Source organism: Bombus affinis, chromosome 7 (genome assembly GCF_024516045.1).
Source record: "Bombus affinis isolate iyBomAffi1 chromosome 7, iyBomAffi1.2, whole genome shotgun sequence".
NCBI lineage: Eukaryota > Metazoa > Arthropoda > Insecta > Hymenoptera > Apidae > Bombus > Bombus affinis.
Window position 1 is genome coordinate 10,805,791 of NC_066350.1, and position 19,726 is coordinate 10,825,516.

Below are 19,726 nucleotides of genomic sequence, written 5' to 3' on the forward strand. Positions count from 1 at the left end.
CGAGCTTATAGATCTGCTAATTTTTGCAGAGAAACACTGCTGAAGTTGCGGAGCATGGCTGGTGGTGGTCTTGCTCGCGTCTGAAGTGCCACGTGTTAAACGTTGCCTCTTGAGAGAGATATCTATTGATATTTACTGCTGTTGTTGGTTCTCACCTAGGAAAAAGAACGGAAAGATGATTACAACAATAAATTGCTGACACAACCCCTTCGTATCAGTTTCAAGGAGCAATGTCTAACACGTGACATATGAGGCGGGAACAAGACCACCAGCCGCGCTCCCTATGCCAGCAGTGTATTTTTTTCGTAAAAAATTAGTCAATTTGAAAAATTTGTGCCTCGATACCTAATCGAAATCGATGACGTACATAAAAGGTTAATGAAGTCACCTTGGGAAGTGTCATCGAATCATGCGAAGAAAAATATATAATCGTAACTAAAAAGCAAACTTTACCTTCGTACCTTGGCAAAAGATAATGTAAAAAAAGAAAAAGAGATTAGTATTCGTCGAAAATGTGCCTTCCTTGTACCATGCAATGGTATGATGAAAAATGTTATACCGTGCAAGACAAATTTTTCGTTTCTGCAATACGTCAGGAGATAAAGGACTGTCTATTGTTATCGGAGACGATGTATGTATTACCATATGTATTAAACAAGTATTGTATATATATGTTGAAATCATTAAATTTAATATATGTATTTAAAGAGACATTTTATGTATATATTAAAAAAAAAATAAGACATTTATTTCTAAAGTAATAAAAACTGATTCCTTCAAAGATAGAATACGGAATGGTGCCCGTTTAGTTAGAGTTTCCATATTTTCATGCCTCGTTTTCCAGCCCTTAATAGCGCATCATAAACCAGAAATCCGAACGGTCATCTTTTAACGTGATTCAACTGGTACTGAATTATCATAATAAGAAAAATATCATTCTTTCATATTTTTTATTATATCGCTATATCGACAGCTTTAATTAAATTATTGAGATTCGTGCGGTAAAAGCGATACCAAACATGATTACAACTTGCGTATTAATTTAAGAAACAAGAAACGATTGACTCTACCTGTTCCATCTCACCCGCACTGCCTATTTCTCTCTCTTATCCTTGGAATACGTAAGGCACTCGGAAATCTAAAGTTTTTGAACTCCACTGTGTTCGTTAAAAGTCAAGATCCTTTAAAATCAGCGTTTACTGTGAGGGGCGAAAAACGGCCACAAAAATTTACTAAATGCCCAGGAATAGTGTTCACGAAGAAAATGAAGATATTCGATCAGCAGAGAGCCACCTTAATACGCGCAAGATATGTATACGAAAGCCACGCACGTAGCGCGAAACATGTTTCCGGAAGTGCAGTGACCAGAAGGCAGAGTGACGAGAAGGACGGAGGATGCAAATGGCGTAGAATATAAAGGACGCGGCAATGCCATTAGCAAAATTACCGCTTAGCTTGTTATCGATACGCGAGTATGGGAGCAAAGACCAATCGATAAGTGGCCGTTCCGTTCGACGCAATGAAAAATCAAAAAGCTTCGCGCGCAATCCACCCCCTGCTACTTCTCCGTTCGCCGATTCACCGAGGAATGTAATTACAAATGGCATCGATCGACCTGCGATAGGACAACTTTTAATGCTTCATCGAATATTTCAAAGCGTTCCGTGTTCTTCGATCTTAAACCGAACATGTCTAGAAATATAATTGAAGGGACATGTTCGATGCTCGAGATTTCAAATATTTAATTTCCATCATTTTGATTTTGAATCCGAGATATAAGAGGAACATTTCGCACGAATCAACGATTAAAAAAGAACTTTTTACAAAGGCCGGTCCTATCTCATTGTACGCTTTTAACGAGTCGGACGAGTGCAACTGGAACGATTGAAACGCGTGCTAGGAACAGCAAATAAACGGACGATTTTTTTAATTGAAAAAACAAACTGACGCGTGAATCGGAACGTCCGCGGCTCGCGGCCGAGACAAAGATTTACGCGAATAATCGGTGTTTTTCTATACAACGGCGGAACTGGCGGCGGAAGCTCTTTTCAAGCTTCCGCGAACGTCGTGAAGGACTCGGTTTTCCGAGCGCGCTGTAGCCGACTCGTTTCAATGAGCTGTGTCGTAGGAGTAGCGGATGGATAGACGCAGAATGGAGAACTGGCAGGAGAGTGCAGTCACTGATTTAACGCGGGACAATTGAATCCAATTACAACCGCCGCAGCAGCCAGTGGATCTCAATCGTGCCGTAACGCGGCTCGTTTCTTCCATTGCGGCGGACACGCCACGCCGTTCGTTGTATTACCTCGATTATACATTCTTTTTCTCTGTTTCTTCTCTCTTCTTTAATCTCTTTCTCGAGACTGCTGACGCGCATCGCTCTTACCAACCGTTATCTACCGACGTCGGCGAGATGTCGACGTTTTACACCGGTTTTTGCAATGTTAAAGTTTTAAATGCACGCGCGTTTAGTGCATCGTTACACACCGTTACATCGGTGTCGTAAAGTCACCGAGATGCTTCGCTGTGCTCGCCTTTTTTATTTCCCCCGTTCAGCGAATTTTTCGTTTCTTTTTAACTGTACTTTTCGCGCTCTTTTTTTTCTTTTTATAGACCGACTACGATTCCGCGAAGATGTTTAAATCCGCGCGCTGTGTTCCACGCGAATTTGCTGGTTACTCGTCCCGCGCGGCCACACGCCTCTCGTTAACCTCAACTTTCAACGATGTTAGCAAAAGTTACCCACCAGCAAGTTACGATTAATTTACAAGCCGGCCGAAATCTATTTTCATCGCGTTAACCGTGTTACGCGACTACGGGACAGCTTCGCGCTTCCCTTTCACCCTATCGATCTTTAAAAGACGCTGCAAACCCGCTGAAATCCGAAGAGTTAAAAATCAGGACGGTCTATTCTCTTCTTCATTGACAGTCGACGATCAAGACCTTACTCGACTTAATTCAACCTGTATACTAATCGTTCCGCGTATTCGCATAAGTAGATGCACAGGTACGCTCGGCTAGTCCTATCCAAGATGCGTCCATCCATCGCCAGACGGAGTACCCGGCGAACGTTTTCACGCTTTAGGAGGCCGAACGATACTTAGGAACGTCGATACGGTTTACTCGAGTAGTAAACGACGAAACGGTCGGCCGTAATCGAAATTGCCACGCAATGCGAACCTCGAATGCAACAGCCGGGGGAGGATAACGCGGTATAACGCTACGCAACGTAATCTGTCTGTCTCAGACTAGATGGCGTGCTCCAGTGGCTGCTCTGCCGGCCGCCCCTGGCTGTTCATTAGAGGCCGCATTGTCCGCTAACTAAGTACAGTCACCCCTTCCTACCAAACCCTCGAACCAACCTACTGATCCCCGAGCCCCTTCGAGTTCCACAAATCCCTTCTCCGCCCCCGCTCCTCGAATCGCCATAGTTCCTCGTTCACGCTGCCACCGACCCTTACGATCGTCTTCCTCTTCCTTTTCTTCCTATTTTCTTACCCCACATTAAACGCTGTTTGTCTCCCGCTTTACGTATTTCTTAAGCGACTCTGCGACATTTTCCAAACCGCTACACCCCTCGAATTCTACGTTTACTACCCTTCGCTGTATCTCCACTCCTCCCCCTCTGCACCACGCGACTATGAGCACGCGTTGATTCCTCGACGTGACTATGGCTCGCATCCTCGTCTCGACGCGATACTCCGTTCGTGCCTGATTCCCACGAGACCTAAACGAGAACTATATATATATATAGATATATATAGATATATCTCCGCAGTGGTGTGTCACTGGAAGGAGATCGACTTCCTCGGCCAAATTTGAACCTTTTTTTTTCGCGTAAAACCGACACGATCGAACACCGTCTGTCCGCTCGTCACGCCAGACACGGATTAATTGGAAAAAGAGATTGAAGTCGAGATTGAAATTGCCACGCGATTAAACGATACGATTGTTCCCATGACTGTGTCCCATTGACCGTGGTTTCGATTCAGAAAAAGCTTCCCGACCGTGGAGTTTTTACATGGTTGAGTCAGAGGAGGGAATATTTTAGTGGAACGGGACCAAAGAGCAGAAATCTTCGAGTCATGGCGAATTTCACGGAGTATACTCGATGAGCGAATCGAGTTGGCCGCGGTGAGGCAGGAAATCAGCGCGCAGACGCGGTTGCCCGGCACGAGTCGGATCGCTAATCCCTCCGCACGCGAACAAGCGTCAATCAGTATCAAACTACTATGTGCAAGCTCACCCTCGGAACGTGACCAATATACGATCGTTCCTTTGATTTTCCTCGCTTCTATGTTGTCTATCAGCCTAGTTCGAATCCTCGGCTGACGTTATTTTTTACTTTCCTCCGTTTCACCAGTGTACACCGTGGTACCACTGAAAGATAAATATTGAAAAGCGTTCTGCCCGCGAATAATCGACAAAACAATTATTAACAAACACGCGGTCGTACAAACAACGAAACATCAATAGTGTACGAATAAATATACAAAACGTTCTCGTACTTGCCGCAAATTAATCGAGACGCCGTTGCACGCTGACTCGCGAGTAAGAGAGACAGAGAATCAATCAAGAGTTAGGCGAATCTTCGCACGGTTTTGTACAATGCTCCGTAATAATCCCGCTGGTATCCCTTTCTCGTTCTTCCCCTTGGCAACCTCTCACAGTGCCGACGTCCTGGTTCGATTACGTTGGATCGTACGATGTACAGTTCATTGTGTCCAGGATAGAATCCAATCAAGGGGCTGGCAAGCCACTTTCAAGCGACGACGTCACGGCCAATCAAACGTCGCTACTCGCGCATGTAAATACAGGTTCGAACAGCCGCGTGGATTTATAGCCGAGGCGCAATTCTCTCGTTGTGAGCTTGACCTTTCGGCCCGATGTGGTCCGTTGATCGATCAAAGGCGGAAGGATACGAAATCACGGAGGATCGTCGTGCTTCCGACGCCGATAAAACCTTGTCGCCGGGTATATAGTCGAGAAGCTCCTTCCACGATGCGAGAAGCCCGTTGGAAGGGAAAGGAAGTCGGTTTACGAAATTAGAAAGTATAAGCGTAAACATGGGAAAAAGGAACCGGGGTGAAACGCTAATTCGATCTATCGTCGTCGTCGTCGTCGTCGTCGTCGTCGTCGTCGTCGTCGCCGTCGTCGTCGTCGTTCACCGCTAAATGCGCATTACAATCGCCGAGATATGGAAATTTAGTTACGCCTACCCACCGTCCTGGAAACACTGTGGGTATTACGGTAATACCCTCCTCGACCCGCTTCCTGCCAAGCTATCCTTCTACCAGTGGACAGCTAGCCCCTCTCGCTATCCCTCGACCGAACGACCAACTCGACAGGGCCGTATTATCCAACCCGTATACCTAACTATGTAAATAGAAGTCAGCGGAAATTGGTCTTTCGAGTCGGAACGTGACCTCGTGCTAGCGGCATCTTAACAGAAAAACCCGCGTCGATTTCCATCGACGTATTAGACGCGCGTCCGCACTGATGCGATCGCATTTAAATAGCCAATCTCTGCTCTCTCTCTCTCTCTCTTTTTTTGAATCGATCGAGATCGAGGTACGAGTCTAGAGAGAGAGACAGACAGACAGACAGACAGACAGAGCAAAGGGGATCCATCTAGAAAATGATGGAGTAAATCATCGATGGAACGCTATTGCGAGTAACGAGACAAATTTTACTTCGACCAGATCGATCGAATGCGAACACGTGTTAGACGTGCCGTCAACGCGATGCTCGATACCGAGCATAGGCACGCCACGCCGGAGGGATTTCAGCGGGCAAAAAGTGCGTTCATTAGCCGGGCTTATCATTTCGAAACCGGTACGGCTGGGTTGCAGTTTAATCGCTTATCTCGCGTCTGCATAAAACATGTTTCGCGTATGTACATAACGCGACAGGATCCACTATTTAACGCACCCGCATACACACACGCACAGACGTGTTTCTACCTCCTGAAAACCGGTGACTGTACGTCGGTGATGTGATCGCCATCGTCTCGTCGTCTTATAAATATTCCGCTTGGAAGATAGTCTAATTCACGATCGCGTGGTCCACTTTGCGCGAGACCAGCGATAATCTACGCGTTCCAATTTCTGCAAAACCCGTCTCCTCCTTCTCTCGTCGTAGCTCGATATCGTCTCCTTGAACCGGCCGGCAGAAAATGAACAAGCATGTTTCGCGTGTTATCGGAAGGGGACTGGAATGAACGCGAAACGCTTTAGGCGACACGGATTCGAAACGGGGAAATCCGCGGACAAAATTGATCTGTCCAACCTCCGGCGAACGACAGGACGCATTATCTCGTGATGGGCGAGAATAATAGACGTGGCTGCAACGGGGAAACGCGAACGAGAATCGTGCATGAAATGCGATATAGAAACGTTGGAAGTCGTCGCCGATAGTTTACGACGAAGGTCATAGGAAACGTTAGGCGTTCGTCCGAGTATTTCAATGGACTCGTCGCTTCGCGCGAAATGCGTGCCCCCGTTTCGCTCGATCGGCAGACAAACACCGAATCGGAAAACCAAAATATCCTCGAAACGAGTGCCCGTTTTAGAACGACTTTCAACAGTGACCGATCGGCATACATGTACACATATATACAAATATATATAAATATATGTGTATGTATATATACACATAAGTGTATGTGTGTGTGTGTGTATGTGTGTATGTGTGTAGGTAGAAGCGCGCAACCGGAGAAGAGCGACCTTCTCGCAATCTCCTCTCGATCCAATATCCGAGTTTTTTGACAGCAATTTCGGTCACGTCCGATAATATATCTGGATCATTAATATAAAGCTCGGACCACACACCGCGCGTCCCTCGCGGGGAAATTGCTTTTCAATCCCCTATACCGCCCTCCCTCTTCCCCACATGATAGGGAGCTCTCCTTGCCACCCCACCATCGCCGCCGCTACCATCCGTCTTTGGCTCTGCTTCAGTCCCTGCTTCTCTGCTCCTTTGCTCCCTCTTCTACCTTTGCCTTTGCCTATACCTCTGTCTCAACATCCAGCCTTCAACCCAGACACTCAGGGACCACCCTTTCTTGCGCCTCTTTCGATTTCGATCTCTATTGCCGTTGTTTTATTTCACGAACAGATCGCTGTCGTAAATTTTAACGATTTCGAAGGAATGATCGGGAAGGGTGAGGGGGAGAGGCGGGAAGGGTACACGGTCCGAAATTCCTAGGAATCCACAAATTAGTCACGTTGGTTGACTTAATCGGAGTTAAGATCACCGATGGCGACTTTATCGAGCGACTTGGTCGAGCAAATTCCTCCGCGAGAAAATCAGCGCGCCTTAATCGTCGCGCAAGAAAGTACGAAATATACGCTACGGTAGAAGTGCACGAACCTGGCTGCGTTTCCGTATATAGCCGTTTCCAGGGAGCGACGGTGTCTGCGCGAAAAAGTAGAAACACGAACACAGGATACGAAGCGACCGAGCTATTCGAAAAGCGGCACAGGGTAAATGGTGGCGCGCGTGTACATATGCGCCGATACAGAGAGCGACGGAGAAGCGTGCACGGAGCACCCTCCATAAAGAAGATCCCCTCGATCAGATAAAAAATGTATTATAGCCGCCATGATACAGGTCTCGATACTTCGACGAGACTTCCCCGGGAACGGACAGCGTATCCTCCCGCAGGATTCAACCCCTCCTCGCAACCAACTCTTCTGTACCCCTCCAACCCCTCCGTTCCCCACTCGGTCGGTGTGTTTCTCTCTTTCAGCCGCGTGCGACAGCTTCTCTTCCCCTCACTTGGAAATTGCTATCGGACGATTCAACCTCGAATGCAGATCGCTGCACTCTCTCGAGTCTCGAGGATGACATTCGACGAAATTAGATTCCGAGGAAAGGAAAAGGAAACACGCATGTCGCTGTCCTCCTCGCTATCCCCTTCCGCCCCCTATTTCTGCTTCGGATTCAGCTCCTACTTCTCATTCAGAATCCCTTCCTCCGGCGGGACGACGAAAAATCCACTCCTTGCCGTTACTAGCCAATCTATCCGATGGGATACGATCGTGCCTCCCGTTCGAAACACGAAAATCGTTCGAAACCTCTAAACAATCGCGCGCCACGCCACCCTGTGATCTCCTTCCTTAACTTTTTTTTTCGAGAATGGCGGGGAGGTAATCGAAGAAGCGCGTGATTAAATCACGTATCGGCAGATCGGTTTTTTCTCGACGAGAATCGATCGCGGCAACGTCAAACGATACACGGAAATCGATTATTACGCGAGCAACCGGCTCGTGCGAGGCGTGGAACAGGAAGAGGATTTCTACGGTAGTAGACACACTAGCATACGGAAATGTCGAAACGACGAGGCAGTACGGGCCACCGCGCGGTAAAAACAATCCTCTCCGCGCCACGACATCAATAACATTAGTCTAAGTAATGTAATTGGCCGGCTTCCCCGCACAGCGGCGAGCACGGGGCTGCTTGCACTGTCGTGCAATCCGCCCCTGTATTGCGACGTCGCTCGCGTCCGGTGTCGTCAAATCCAATTTACGCTATCGAGGTCGAAAAAAAAGCGAAATAAAAGAGCGGATAAAATTGAATCTTAGGATCGACCTAATGGAATCACAGTGTCGCGCGTTTCTTTATGTTAATTGGGAACCGAAATTGATCCGTGTGTCGGCGAATTTTCGAATATAACGTGGAACGATATGGCGTTGGAAAGTGTCTACATTAAATAGATTACATCGATCCACGACGTTTTTACGAGTATACTATATCCTCGGGCGAGATGAGACTCTTTTTACACGGTCTCGCCTTGAACACCGCGTCACGGCGCGCACCTGCGCGAAGAGGGATAGCGTTGCGATCACGAACGCGCGGCTCGACAAACTCCGACCACGATAAAAGTTTAAGGAGGCTAGCGGGCTCGGTGACGTTCGTTCTCGTCGCTAGCGAATGAATTGTAACGACGAAGGTACGAATTACCGGGAGTTTCGAGAACGAAATTGGACACCATAAGCGAGTACACGTACACGTAGAAAAATCGCATTGTCTCTAATTTCATCTGTATATAAAATGGTACAAGACACGAGGTACACGCAGAGTGTGGAAAAACGGAGAAGATGGCGAGGCAAAGCTGCATGGACAATGGAGGAATATTGAGATGGAAAATAGAGCGAGGAGGGAAAAGAAGAGAGGAAATGGTGGCGTACGAAGCGGGGATTGGTAACACCGGCTGGCAAAAGGGAACACGACGGAAAAGAAAGGGAGATCACGGGGGAAAACGTTTAATTCATTACAGACATTAAAAAAGTAAATTGCCCGGTGTCTAGGAGGGAGAGAGAGAAAAAAAAGGAAAAGGCAAGATGATCACGGCGGATGGCGGACATTCGGTCACGAAAATATTTAATTAAATTCACGACCGCAAGATACGCCTGTTTCGTTTGCGCTCGCTCAAGCGTACGCCCGAAAACCGAAAGTAATTATCTCGGTCTTTCCGTACGACCGGCCACGTCTCTTTTTCCTGAAAAGAACGGGAATCGCCACGTCGATGGATCGCTCTACCGATATCGCAAAAAGAAAAAAGAAAAAGAAACGGGAAGAGGGCGGGTGAAAAAGAAGCGAGTGGCACCGCGGCTTGGCCCGTACCAAACCTGCACGCTCGAATCTTTCGTTAATACTTTTTCCATCTGCGTTCGTCGCCGTGGTCGCGATCAGCTTGCGCGCGCTAGAGAAGACAGAACGTTTCGAACGAATTAGGCGCATGACTTGCGACTTTCATCTTTCGCCAGCGTCAGAGCACCGCGGCGCAGTTCGCTTAGCCGTCCCTAAACCAACGGAATCACGCGTTTCCGCGTCGATCCGCAACAATATCCCCGTTGAAAGATCGATCACTCGCGATGAGGCAATGGTAGGTAGCCTACGATTCGACGCGATCACCGGTCGACCAAGCCCCGCCAACGAATTAATTATCGTCGCGCGCGGAACAGTTCTCTATTTACGTTATTTGCCACGTATATACGACGCGTCATGCCTACCTCCGGCAAATACACGGCTGAGTGTACAGTATGTTATTACGAACGAGCCTTGTAATCGACCCCTTATATCATCCCCTTCGCGCAACGCAATCTCATTACCGGAGATGCACTTTCTGTATTAATACCATAAGGAATTAACTTTCCGGATGTTGTGGGATCGAGATGTCTCGTGAAACCAAGGGGTACGATTATATACCGATCTAATACGTATTATGGGAATAAGAGGAGCCGTGTGAACGATGGTGACCGAGAAACGCATGCATGCGTGTGCGAGAGCATGCCACGTGGATATTATGGCCACGCACGACTATACAAAATGTGTATCGGGCGTGTGAAATCGATAAGAATGCGAAATTATTAAGAAGCGGGAAAGTTTTTCATAGAAAGGTTAAGGGTGAGAAGTCAGAGTTTGAGAGAATCGAGTAAAGGTCATCGTACAACGAAATTGTTATATCGTCTCTACCTTGTTTTTCTAAATGTAGAAATTTATTTAATATTCGGTAAAGAAAAATCTACCTATTTTTTCTTTATACGGAATACGAATCAAAGCCAATATTTCTATAATATAGCCACCCTATTATATTTAGAAATAAATCTGTTTTCACCGACTTATCGCATAGATTCATTATATCCCGACTCGAAATCAACATCTTTATATCCTTTTCGCCAATTTCCAGCCTCGATTTCAAACCGATCGAACAATAGCACTCTCGCCACTGGGGAAACCGTTTCGAGTGTACCGCGGTATAATCGCTAATTTTCTCTGCAGCTACGAATAATTCGAGCGTCACGCCGCGTGTCGGTGAATTTAATGGATTCCATCGATTTGTTAGCGCGGCACGTTGCAACGACGAATAGATTCGACCGATCGGCCCTCGTGTCACATAAGCGAAAGAGAGAGAAAGAGAGAGAGAGAGAGAGAGACGATTATACAGAGAGAAAAAGAGAGATCGTCCACGCGCGCGTAGTAACTCGTCGTGGCAAACGTTTGTCATCGGTATTCGCTTGTTCGATACGAAAAATACGTTGGAAGCGACTCGGGAGGCTGTACCAAAATGTATTTTTCCATAGAGCAATCAGGACGGGCGCAGAGAACGACGGTGGAAGAAAAACAACCGCGACGATCGCGCAATTTAGAGTAAACTTAATTGGGAAACGTCGTTCGATTGGACAGGGAACAAATCAGACCGCTAATCGAACTCGATGCGACGAATATTAAGGATTTCAAAATCGAGCCTCAGCCTTTTCAGATAATTCCATCAATTTTATCCGAAAGCATAACGTTGGTCGATCGAATTATAACTACGTAGTAAAATCAGTTGTACATGTATATAAGTTCCGATTAATCGAAATGAATAAATCGCGACGATCAACTGACAGAGGAAAAAATGTGCCCGTGTTCGATATCAAAGCTGATATCAAACGGATATTCGGTGGATCAAGGCCGTGTATCCGATAAGCCGAAGTCCCCGAAGATGGCATCGAACCCTACGATTGGTATATCGGCTGCAGCATCGCATGTTGCCTCCTTCCCTATGGTATGAGAATGCAACGCGGGATCACCGGCTGACAGGTTCCTAATGGAACCCATAAACAGCGTGCGAAGCATGTTATGTTTTCCAAATGAAATCCCGAAAATTGGTTTTGAGAGTCGACGCCGTGCTCGCTGTGTTACCTGCTCGCGCGCTCGGTCTTTCGCTCGCTAGGCTGATACGTTGTACACAAGCTCGTCGCACTCGCTCACCCACGCGCACCTCCTGGCAATCCACAGCCTGATGCGGTCTGGGCCATGAAACGCGTGTAACGCGTCCCGTGTATCGGCCACGGGTGAACGTAATAAATAGTTTATCGCGAATCGACAGCACCATTACTAATGTCTTTTATCAAACGGCCGATTCCATATTTCCGATTACGGGGGAAATTACTTGGCCAGTGGTCGCGAGCACGCGGAATCATTAAACACCGTGCAGCTCTTCGAAAATCAACCAGTTTAAATACAGGTCGGAGGCTATTCATGACAATAAAAGCCCGCTGATTTCGCGTAAGATTAATTAAACGTTCTCGCGTATATAGGTACCGGCGGTAATAGTGTTTCCCTGATCGTTCGCTCGCGTTTCAACGCTCAAAGTAGAAACTAGCAACCGCACCAGTGAGTCTCTCGCTCCGTCTTTTATACTCTCTATTCTCTCTCTCTCTCTCTCTCTCTCTCTCTCTCTTCCCCTTCCTCTTCGTTTCACGCGCGCTCTTCCGCTCTCTAGTCCCTCTCTGTTATATTCGCGGCGAAATTTCGGAAAAGGGTCGCTCGGTCGCTGGTGTAATTACTCGGTTTTCTTCTAATTAGCGAGGTGAATGCGCGCCGCTTAGACAGAGACGCGCGACCGTTTGCAAGGACGCTCGGCGCGACGCTAATTCCAGGATAATTGGCCGCCGGTTCCCGCGAAATTTATGACCGGGTAATTGGTAAAAACGGTGTTTTCCAGCGTTGCGTCGGCGCACCATACGTGAGCCAACGAGAGGAACGATGAAAGACAGTTAGCAGAGCAGGATGGAATATGGGCAATCGGTAAATGCGACTTAACGTCGTTAGAAATCAACTCTGCGTATGTTAACTGTGCTTGCACGTGTGCGTACGTATGTGTGCACTGTTGCGCGCAGAAACATTAATTTATCGTCACGAGCCAAATGGGGATAGCCAATCAATAATTATAATAACAAGGGAGCGGCTACGCGGAAAACACCAATTGGCCGTTTAATATTTGTTTAGAAATCGACGTTCGATCGATCCACCTGCGCCAAGAATTAGCGTTCGTTAACGCTTTGTCGACAGAGAAAAAGGGAAAGAGGAAAAGGTAGGGGGAACCGTGTTACAGAGGGACAGGGGAGAAGCGTCTCGCTAGGGATTTAATTCGTTTCAGCTGTTGGAAACGATTTCGTTTAAAAACGGTTTGGAGTGGTGATTTTTCAACGTGGACGAAATTTCGCGAAACGTCAACGTGAAGCATCATCGTGCAACGCGCGAAAGGCTCGAGCGAAAGAAATTTCGCTTTGTTCGGTGAAATGACATCGCGTAATTACTCGGTTATCTCGCCGTTTAATTTAATTTTCCGTCCAATGACGTGTCTACTTTAATTACAAGCACCACTCGTACGTGCCCGATTAATATTCATCCTCCAATACTCTAATAACGTACTACTGTAATATCGTACCATCGTAATGCCGTAAATGTAATAATAGCCCGATTATCGTCATTTACGCAGAAATAATTATTCCTCTCGTAGAAGCCACCGGTACTATACAATAGCGAAAATGGCCACCCACCGCGATGAAGCGGAAACGCGAAAAAGGAGTTTGCGCCAACCGAATCTGTGAAATATCGAATCGAGCAACTGTAATTCCAAATTACACGCTTGAAATATAAAAACAACACCGATACGCGCTTAATATACCCGCTGCTTGCTTCTCGAAAGGGATACGTGCATCGAACAAGAAGAAAAATTACCAATGCCGTTGTAAAGCGTATCATCCCTTTGATGAAAATATTCACCGACACTTTGTATACGATACACACGATAACCGGCTATGCGTTACGGAAATTGTCAATTAAATTTCATTTTCTACCGCCCACTTGGTTTGTACAGAGGACCGTACGATATTAAAAGACTGGCTGGCTCTTGCTTTGTAAAAATCACCTTAGCTAGTCAAGCATCGTGCGATACGCCAGTGACTACATATGTATATCTTGTTTATCGAAGCTGACGAGTTTCGATGACCGATCAAAATGCAAACGAAAAAAAGAAAAGTACAGAGTGAAGGAGCTGTTCGTCTGCAGAAAAACAAGAAAGATCGCCGTTAACGAAGATTCTCCGTGACAAACTCGTTTCGTTCCACAGGAACGCGTTGCCGCGAGAAATCGAGCAGACGCTTCTGCCGTGTCAGTGTCGCTCCGGTAATTTTATTAATCATCCAATTACGGCGAATCGATAAGCGCGTAGCCGCTGTAAACGTTTCCTCGGTGTTGTCGAATGCTCCGTATATTTCAATATTTCGTGCTGGTTCCAACAGCCAGGTTGGCTTGCGGTGCAAGCAAAATGCATTAAAGAATCGAGCCGCGATCCCTGGTAAACTTTCTCATCGAACTCCGTAACTAACGCGCCGCGAAAGATTACTCTGGAGAAGATTGGCCGTATTTACGCGGTAAAATGGATACGGGGGCAGGCAGGCAGGCAGGCAGGCAGGCAGACAGGCAGGCAGGCAGGCAGGCAGAGAGACCAGCCTGCTGCCGCTGTTCGATCAAGATCCTATACCGGGAAAGCCTCGCGAAATTATATTTGATTCTAATCTAACAAATGGGACGGGAATGCAATCTATTTATTTACACTTGGCTTCAACGAACCACGGTGATAGTATTGTCGGCTGGTCGTGCCCTTTCTCTTTCTATCTGCCCCTTTTCTCTCTGGCTCGTTGGGTCTCATCGATTTTGCTCAGTGACGTTGCTCCTAAACGCGAAACTTTGGTTCCATACCGGTTTACCTACCGAAAATCACCATGAAAGAGCGGGCGAATGAAGAAATCGAGGAGGAGGAACGAAAACGGGAAAGAAAATGAGAACCGAAGGATAATGGAAGAAGACAGGATTCGAAAACAGGGAAAAAGATAGAAAGAAACGAACGAACTAGAGTGTAAAGCGTGGATGGATGTTTTGTACGCAGACGCGAGAGGAAGCGCGGTACAATTCGTTCGGATGTTCTCGACATCGGTGCGCTTCATTCTTCTCGAGTCGGCTCGCTCGATAAACGAACGAAGGGACAATTGTTTGGCGGCGGAAAAGACAGCTGGTCGAGTCGGCCACAGAGACACGACGCGCTGGGACGAAGTGGCTATTTTCCGGCGACTGCTCACCGATTAAAAATCGAATCCCCCGCCAAGGTGCGGGAAAGACTATTTAAATCTACGATCCGTTCACGATGCGTAATGCTCGACGTCTTTCGCTCCTGCTCTTCGTATCCAGAGCGTTTCTCTGAATATATATACTTATCTACATATACATATAGGTATAAGTAATAAGCACGTAGATCTCGCATGGCTACGGAACAGGGTTTGTTGAGAATCGGGCAAAGGGTTTCGAGGACGATTATAGAAGAAGAGAGACGCGTGGTACACGTATACAGGTACCAAGCGAGCCGATATTTATCCCGTGGCATTATTGCGTGCACTGTGCACGGACACGATCAAAGGGAGAATCAAATTGAACGCACTTAAGGACACCAAAGGAACGATGCTGTGATTATTAATGGGCATCGAATAATGAGAATAATGCCCTGGACAAGCGCAAGGGATCTCTGTTGTCAGCTAATCCAGCATGGTTGCTCACTGTCCGATCTATTATTGGAGATCACGTTAATCTTGGTAATGCGATATTATTGCGGTGAACGGTCGTATCGTGACACCGGTATAATCGTCGAACCCTCTGTATGCGGTGGAGACGCCGTACAGAAATCCGAGACATGAAACCACCGCAGGAAACAAGAACAGGGACCGCGGCATTAATTACGGACAGATCAAGACGATCGGTTGCTCCACTAACGTTCTTATACTCGTATATCCCTTTTGTCCGCTACTGCAAGAATTAGATCGCTCCGAAATGTTGATCGATCGATTCGGTTATTCGTGGCAAACGTCACGAAGTGAATAGAAGAGCAAGGGGGGAAGGAGATTCGTTCGAAAGCAAAATTGGGATTTCGGTCTGGAGGAGCGACGCTGTGTCCAGCCGAAACGGCGCCAAAAGAAGATTAATAACCTTGAAATTCATCCATTCGCAAGTACGTGCCGCGATAATGGAGAGGACTGGTGTGCGCGTTACGTTGCATAATTAATCGAGAACCCGATATCCAATTGATAACTACGCCCAGTTCCTTTGTTTCGTTAGCAGAGGCGTCACTTCCAGGCAACCGATCCAATACTTTTATTGATAAATGAACCGAGAGCGTGATTTCTGAAGGGGTCGGCTACTGTGGAGAGAAAAGAAAGGTAGGAGCAGGAAGGGGGAGAAAGAGGCAAGGGAACATCAGTCGATAGACTATGCTGGCAGATGGACGATAGCCATTGTGTGGAAGTGGCTTTCGACGCACAAGACAGGGATAGTCAAGCTACAGATTAAGGAAAGGAGAAGGAAGGTTATAAACACGTATTACGAACTCATTAGTAGGTCCATTAGGAACGAAGCTAAACACATCCACGTCATGCCATTATCGCGACTCGAGCTCTAATTAGACCGCTCATTATGTCGTGTTTAAATATTTCCTTACATCGATGCCTATTCCCGTATCTTCGCGGTGTGTTGGTTCCCTCGTTACGCTCGCGAGATCCGTTTGCTCTCGGTGCCTCTAACTTCTATCCACGCCGACGGCAGCAGTCTCGTTGTGCAATTAATTCCACCAATTTACTAGAAAATTTATCGTGGCCACGGGGAAAGTGGCCTTCTGTACAAAGTCGCGGCTGATTTGCAATAATTAATTGCAAACAACGTCGACTCGATCGCGCTCATAATCCGCATATTGCGCGTGCTCGAGCGTAATTTGCGATTGATAAATGTCACGGTGACTGACGAGCTCGTTTAAATAATAGGAAATTAAAACCGGGGGAACGCGACAGCGGGCATGTCCAATGGTTTCATAACGCAGGCCAATAGCGACCTCCGTTTCCACCTCTACACGCGGCTATATGTATACCTGTACATAGATATATATATATTTATATATATATATATATATATATATATATTTGTATAATGTGTGTGTATATATATCGAGCGTATAGTTTATACGAGGTTCGGCCATGAACCGGTCGCGATAGAGGAACGACGTTCGATCAACATATCGTGGCATCGAGATCGGTTGCGCGCGATCGAAACGCTTACGTTTCTTCTCCAGCGAGTCACCCTTCTCGCGTTATTAATCGAGCCACGATTTGTTCGAGAGAAAGAATCTTGGCTGGGAAGATGTCGGACCGGGATGATCGCGTGGCCGCGCTTTCCCGAGGATTTAAGATAAAGAAAGCGAGAGGTTCGGGAAAACGAGGGAAAAAGAGCGAGCGATCGACCAACCAAGGGTAAGAGGGTAAACGGTTATAGGGAGGTGGGAAAGGACGGCCGTGAAGTAAATAGGAGTCCTGCCTGTTCTGCCGTAAAATTGTATGTGAAATTGTGCGATGTGTCTTGCGAATTGAATCGCCGGAAACGACATTGATTTTATTGCTTGTTTTCAGTGCTGTATACCTCATTCCGTTCTCCTTTTTGCCTTCGATCTGAAACCAACCTTCTCCTACACCTCTACCATTATCTCTGTCTCCTTCTTTCTTCTTCTCGCTATTTAAACCATCCGCCAACGCACTTTCCATCCGTCCGTCCCTCCTTCCCTCTCTGTATTATCCATCGAACGAAACTTCCGCCCGTGCAAATATATCGCTCGAGCTCTACGACCAACGAAAGAGAAAGAGAAGTGGAAAGAATCTTCGGCAAGAAATCGCAAAAATCGTGAACGCACGAGCGATCTTTAATGCGATGAATCATCCTCGGCTGGAAATTTTTTCGATCGGTGAATCAGGGGGATTGGACATAGTGACCGGGTGTGCGATGGCGAGGTCGCGCCTTTGACAGCCTGGACAAAAAGGACCGTGAAAAATCGCTACCGGCCGGGATTAATTGGGCTTATTAACGCGAACGAAAGAACCGTCCGTATTACCGGGGTAAAATTCCAATATCAGCGCTGTCCGCCCGCCAACATTTTTATAGATACAGGCCAGAATCTCTAGCGGGGTTAGAAGAGGATCGGATAGGGTCAGCAGCCATCCGCAGGTTCCGCCCATAATTTGTTTTCAATGATTTACCACGGGCTAATTGCAGAATGCAGCGAACGGTAATATCGCTTTGCAGCGTTACATCCGGGAGCTAGCTATACTTTAGTTTGCAATTTAAACTTTACTTCCTCCGGAATTGATTAGCTTTTAGTAATTAAGCAAGCAACGCCTTGGACCACCCCTACCCCTCGACGATCCACTCACCCACCCTACCAACCTGTGTTATACCCACCACCTTCAACCCTGCCTCTTCTCCTTCTTCGCCTCCTAGCTTCCTAGTTTTCTCTCTTCTCTCCTTTCTGCTTACCGTCGTTGTCGGACACACACCGTTTCGGTTCGACTCTTCTGCGCCTGCGTCCGAGTACGCGCGCGCTCCGCTCATACAATTGCATACACGCACCCATACAACAACCGTACGCACCCACTTACGCGTATACACGCGAACCCACCCAAACTTCCACTGCCTTCAACCCCCTGCTCTGCTCTCTTTCTCTCTCCCTCTCTCTCTCTCTCTCAATCCCTCTCAACCTCCCTCTTCCTTCTGTCGTCCTCTTTTGCTCTTTCCTCTTCCACGGCTTCTCTCGTTCATCCTCTTTCTCCGTCCCTTTCCTTTCGTTCCCTCTCTGTCTCACCGCATTGCACGGGTGGGTTTTAATCAACGCTTTACGAGTGTGAGACAGAGGAAGTTAAGCCGAGGAGAAACCCGAAGAGTGGTGGATGCGCGCGTACGTATACACCGGATCACCGGTGTGTGCTCGTCCGGTGGCGTATATATTTTTTGATGCGCGAAAACGTAACCCCGAACTCGAAGCCTCGCGTGTGTTTTCCGTTGAATCGAGTGCGAAGCAATTTCGGCAAGGAATGCGTTTCCCTCGATACCTCGTATACGGGTATAGCTTGCCCAGACGGGACAGGCTCAACCAATTTCAACTTCCATTATACACCCTTACCCGATTCCGTGGACGTATTTCCAAAGTATGCAAAGCGACTGATCTGGATTTCCATGGTAATCTCGACGCTTTACGCCTTCTCCACCATCCACCATCTACCTCCTTATCTCCTCGCTCTCTGCAAACGCTTCGTTTCTTTTGCAACCAACAAACTGCATTATTTAATTTTACCACTGCTTCTACCATCGACCCTTTTATACTCCATCCCTTTCTTTAAATGATAAATTTGTTTAGAATGTTTCAGGCGTAAATTCTTTATGGATCGATCGTTAAGCGTTTGAATAATTCAAAATGTGGTTACGGCTACGTTTCCAAACTCCGACGGACGCTTCGCAGGTTTTGGAAGCTCGCGCGGATACACCACGTGCCAGAGCGCCCGACGAATTTAAAAACGCAATTTACGGACAATAGAATAGTGGTCGGAGTTCGGTGACCTTGTCGACGCGGAGGATAGGCGGCCTACGTAGAACAAGGACTACGTTAGGCCACGATCCTATCGGGGGCTGAAGCGATGGAATAGAGGAATTCCCGCGTACCCGCGAACCGATTCTCGCTCCTCGATATCCTCCTCGTTCCTCTTCAACCCCTTACTCCGCCCTCGACATCGTAAAAATGTTGTTTTTTAATTTAGGAGGCGCCCCGAGGTTAATATACGGCTTTAATTCCAGGATTTCATTTAGGGGTTAGTCGCCTCCGCGTTTCGTGAGAGCCGCGGGGGAAGAAAGGGAGTCGCGGAGAGAGTATCAGATACAGAAAGGATGAAAGGAGAGAGGCGTGGAGAGGTGTATACTCCAAAGACTAGGAGCTTGACCGCACTCGCCATTACTCGGATGGCCTTTCACGCGGTGTTGAACAAACATTCGAGACAAAACAGGATCATTCGATTTTCTCTTTCCAGATACTTAA

At 47.1% G+C, this 19,726-nt stretch overlaps 1 protein-coding gene across 3 annotated transcripts in view; it reads right to left on the bottom strand.

Moving 5' to 3' along the window:
* The window catches only part of LOC126919003 (LIM domain only protein 3-like), a 69,195-nt gene that overhangs the window by 41,264 nt on the left and 8,205 nt on the right, over positions 1-19,726 (bottom strand). Inside the window, exons 1-2 of one of the 3 annotated variants that reach the window (XM_050727679.1) lie at positions 4,509-5,595; positions 4,247-4,380 (exon numbers count right to left, since the gene is read on the bottom strand). The exons of the other annotated variants lie outside the window; for them this stretch is intronic. The gene's annotated coding sequence lies outside the window, so the exon portion shown is untranslated. Of the gene's footprint in view, positions 1-4,246; positions 4,381-4,508; positions 5,596-19,726 lie in introns of those variants that run through there. 3 annotated transcript variants of the gene reach the window in all.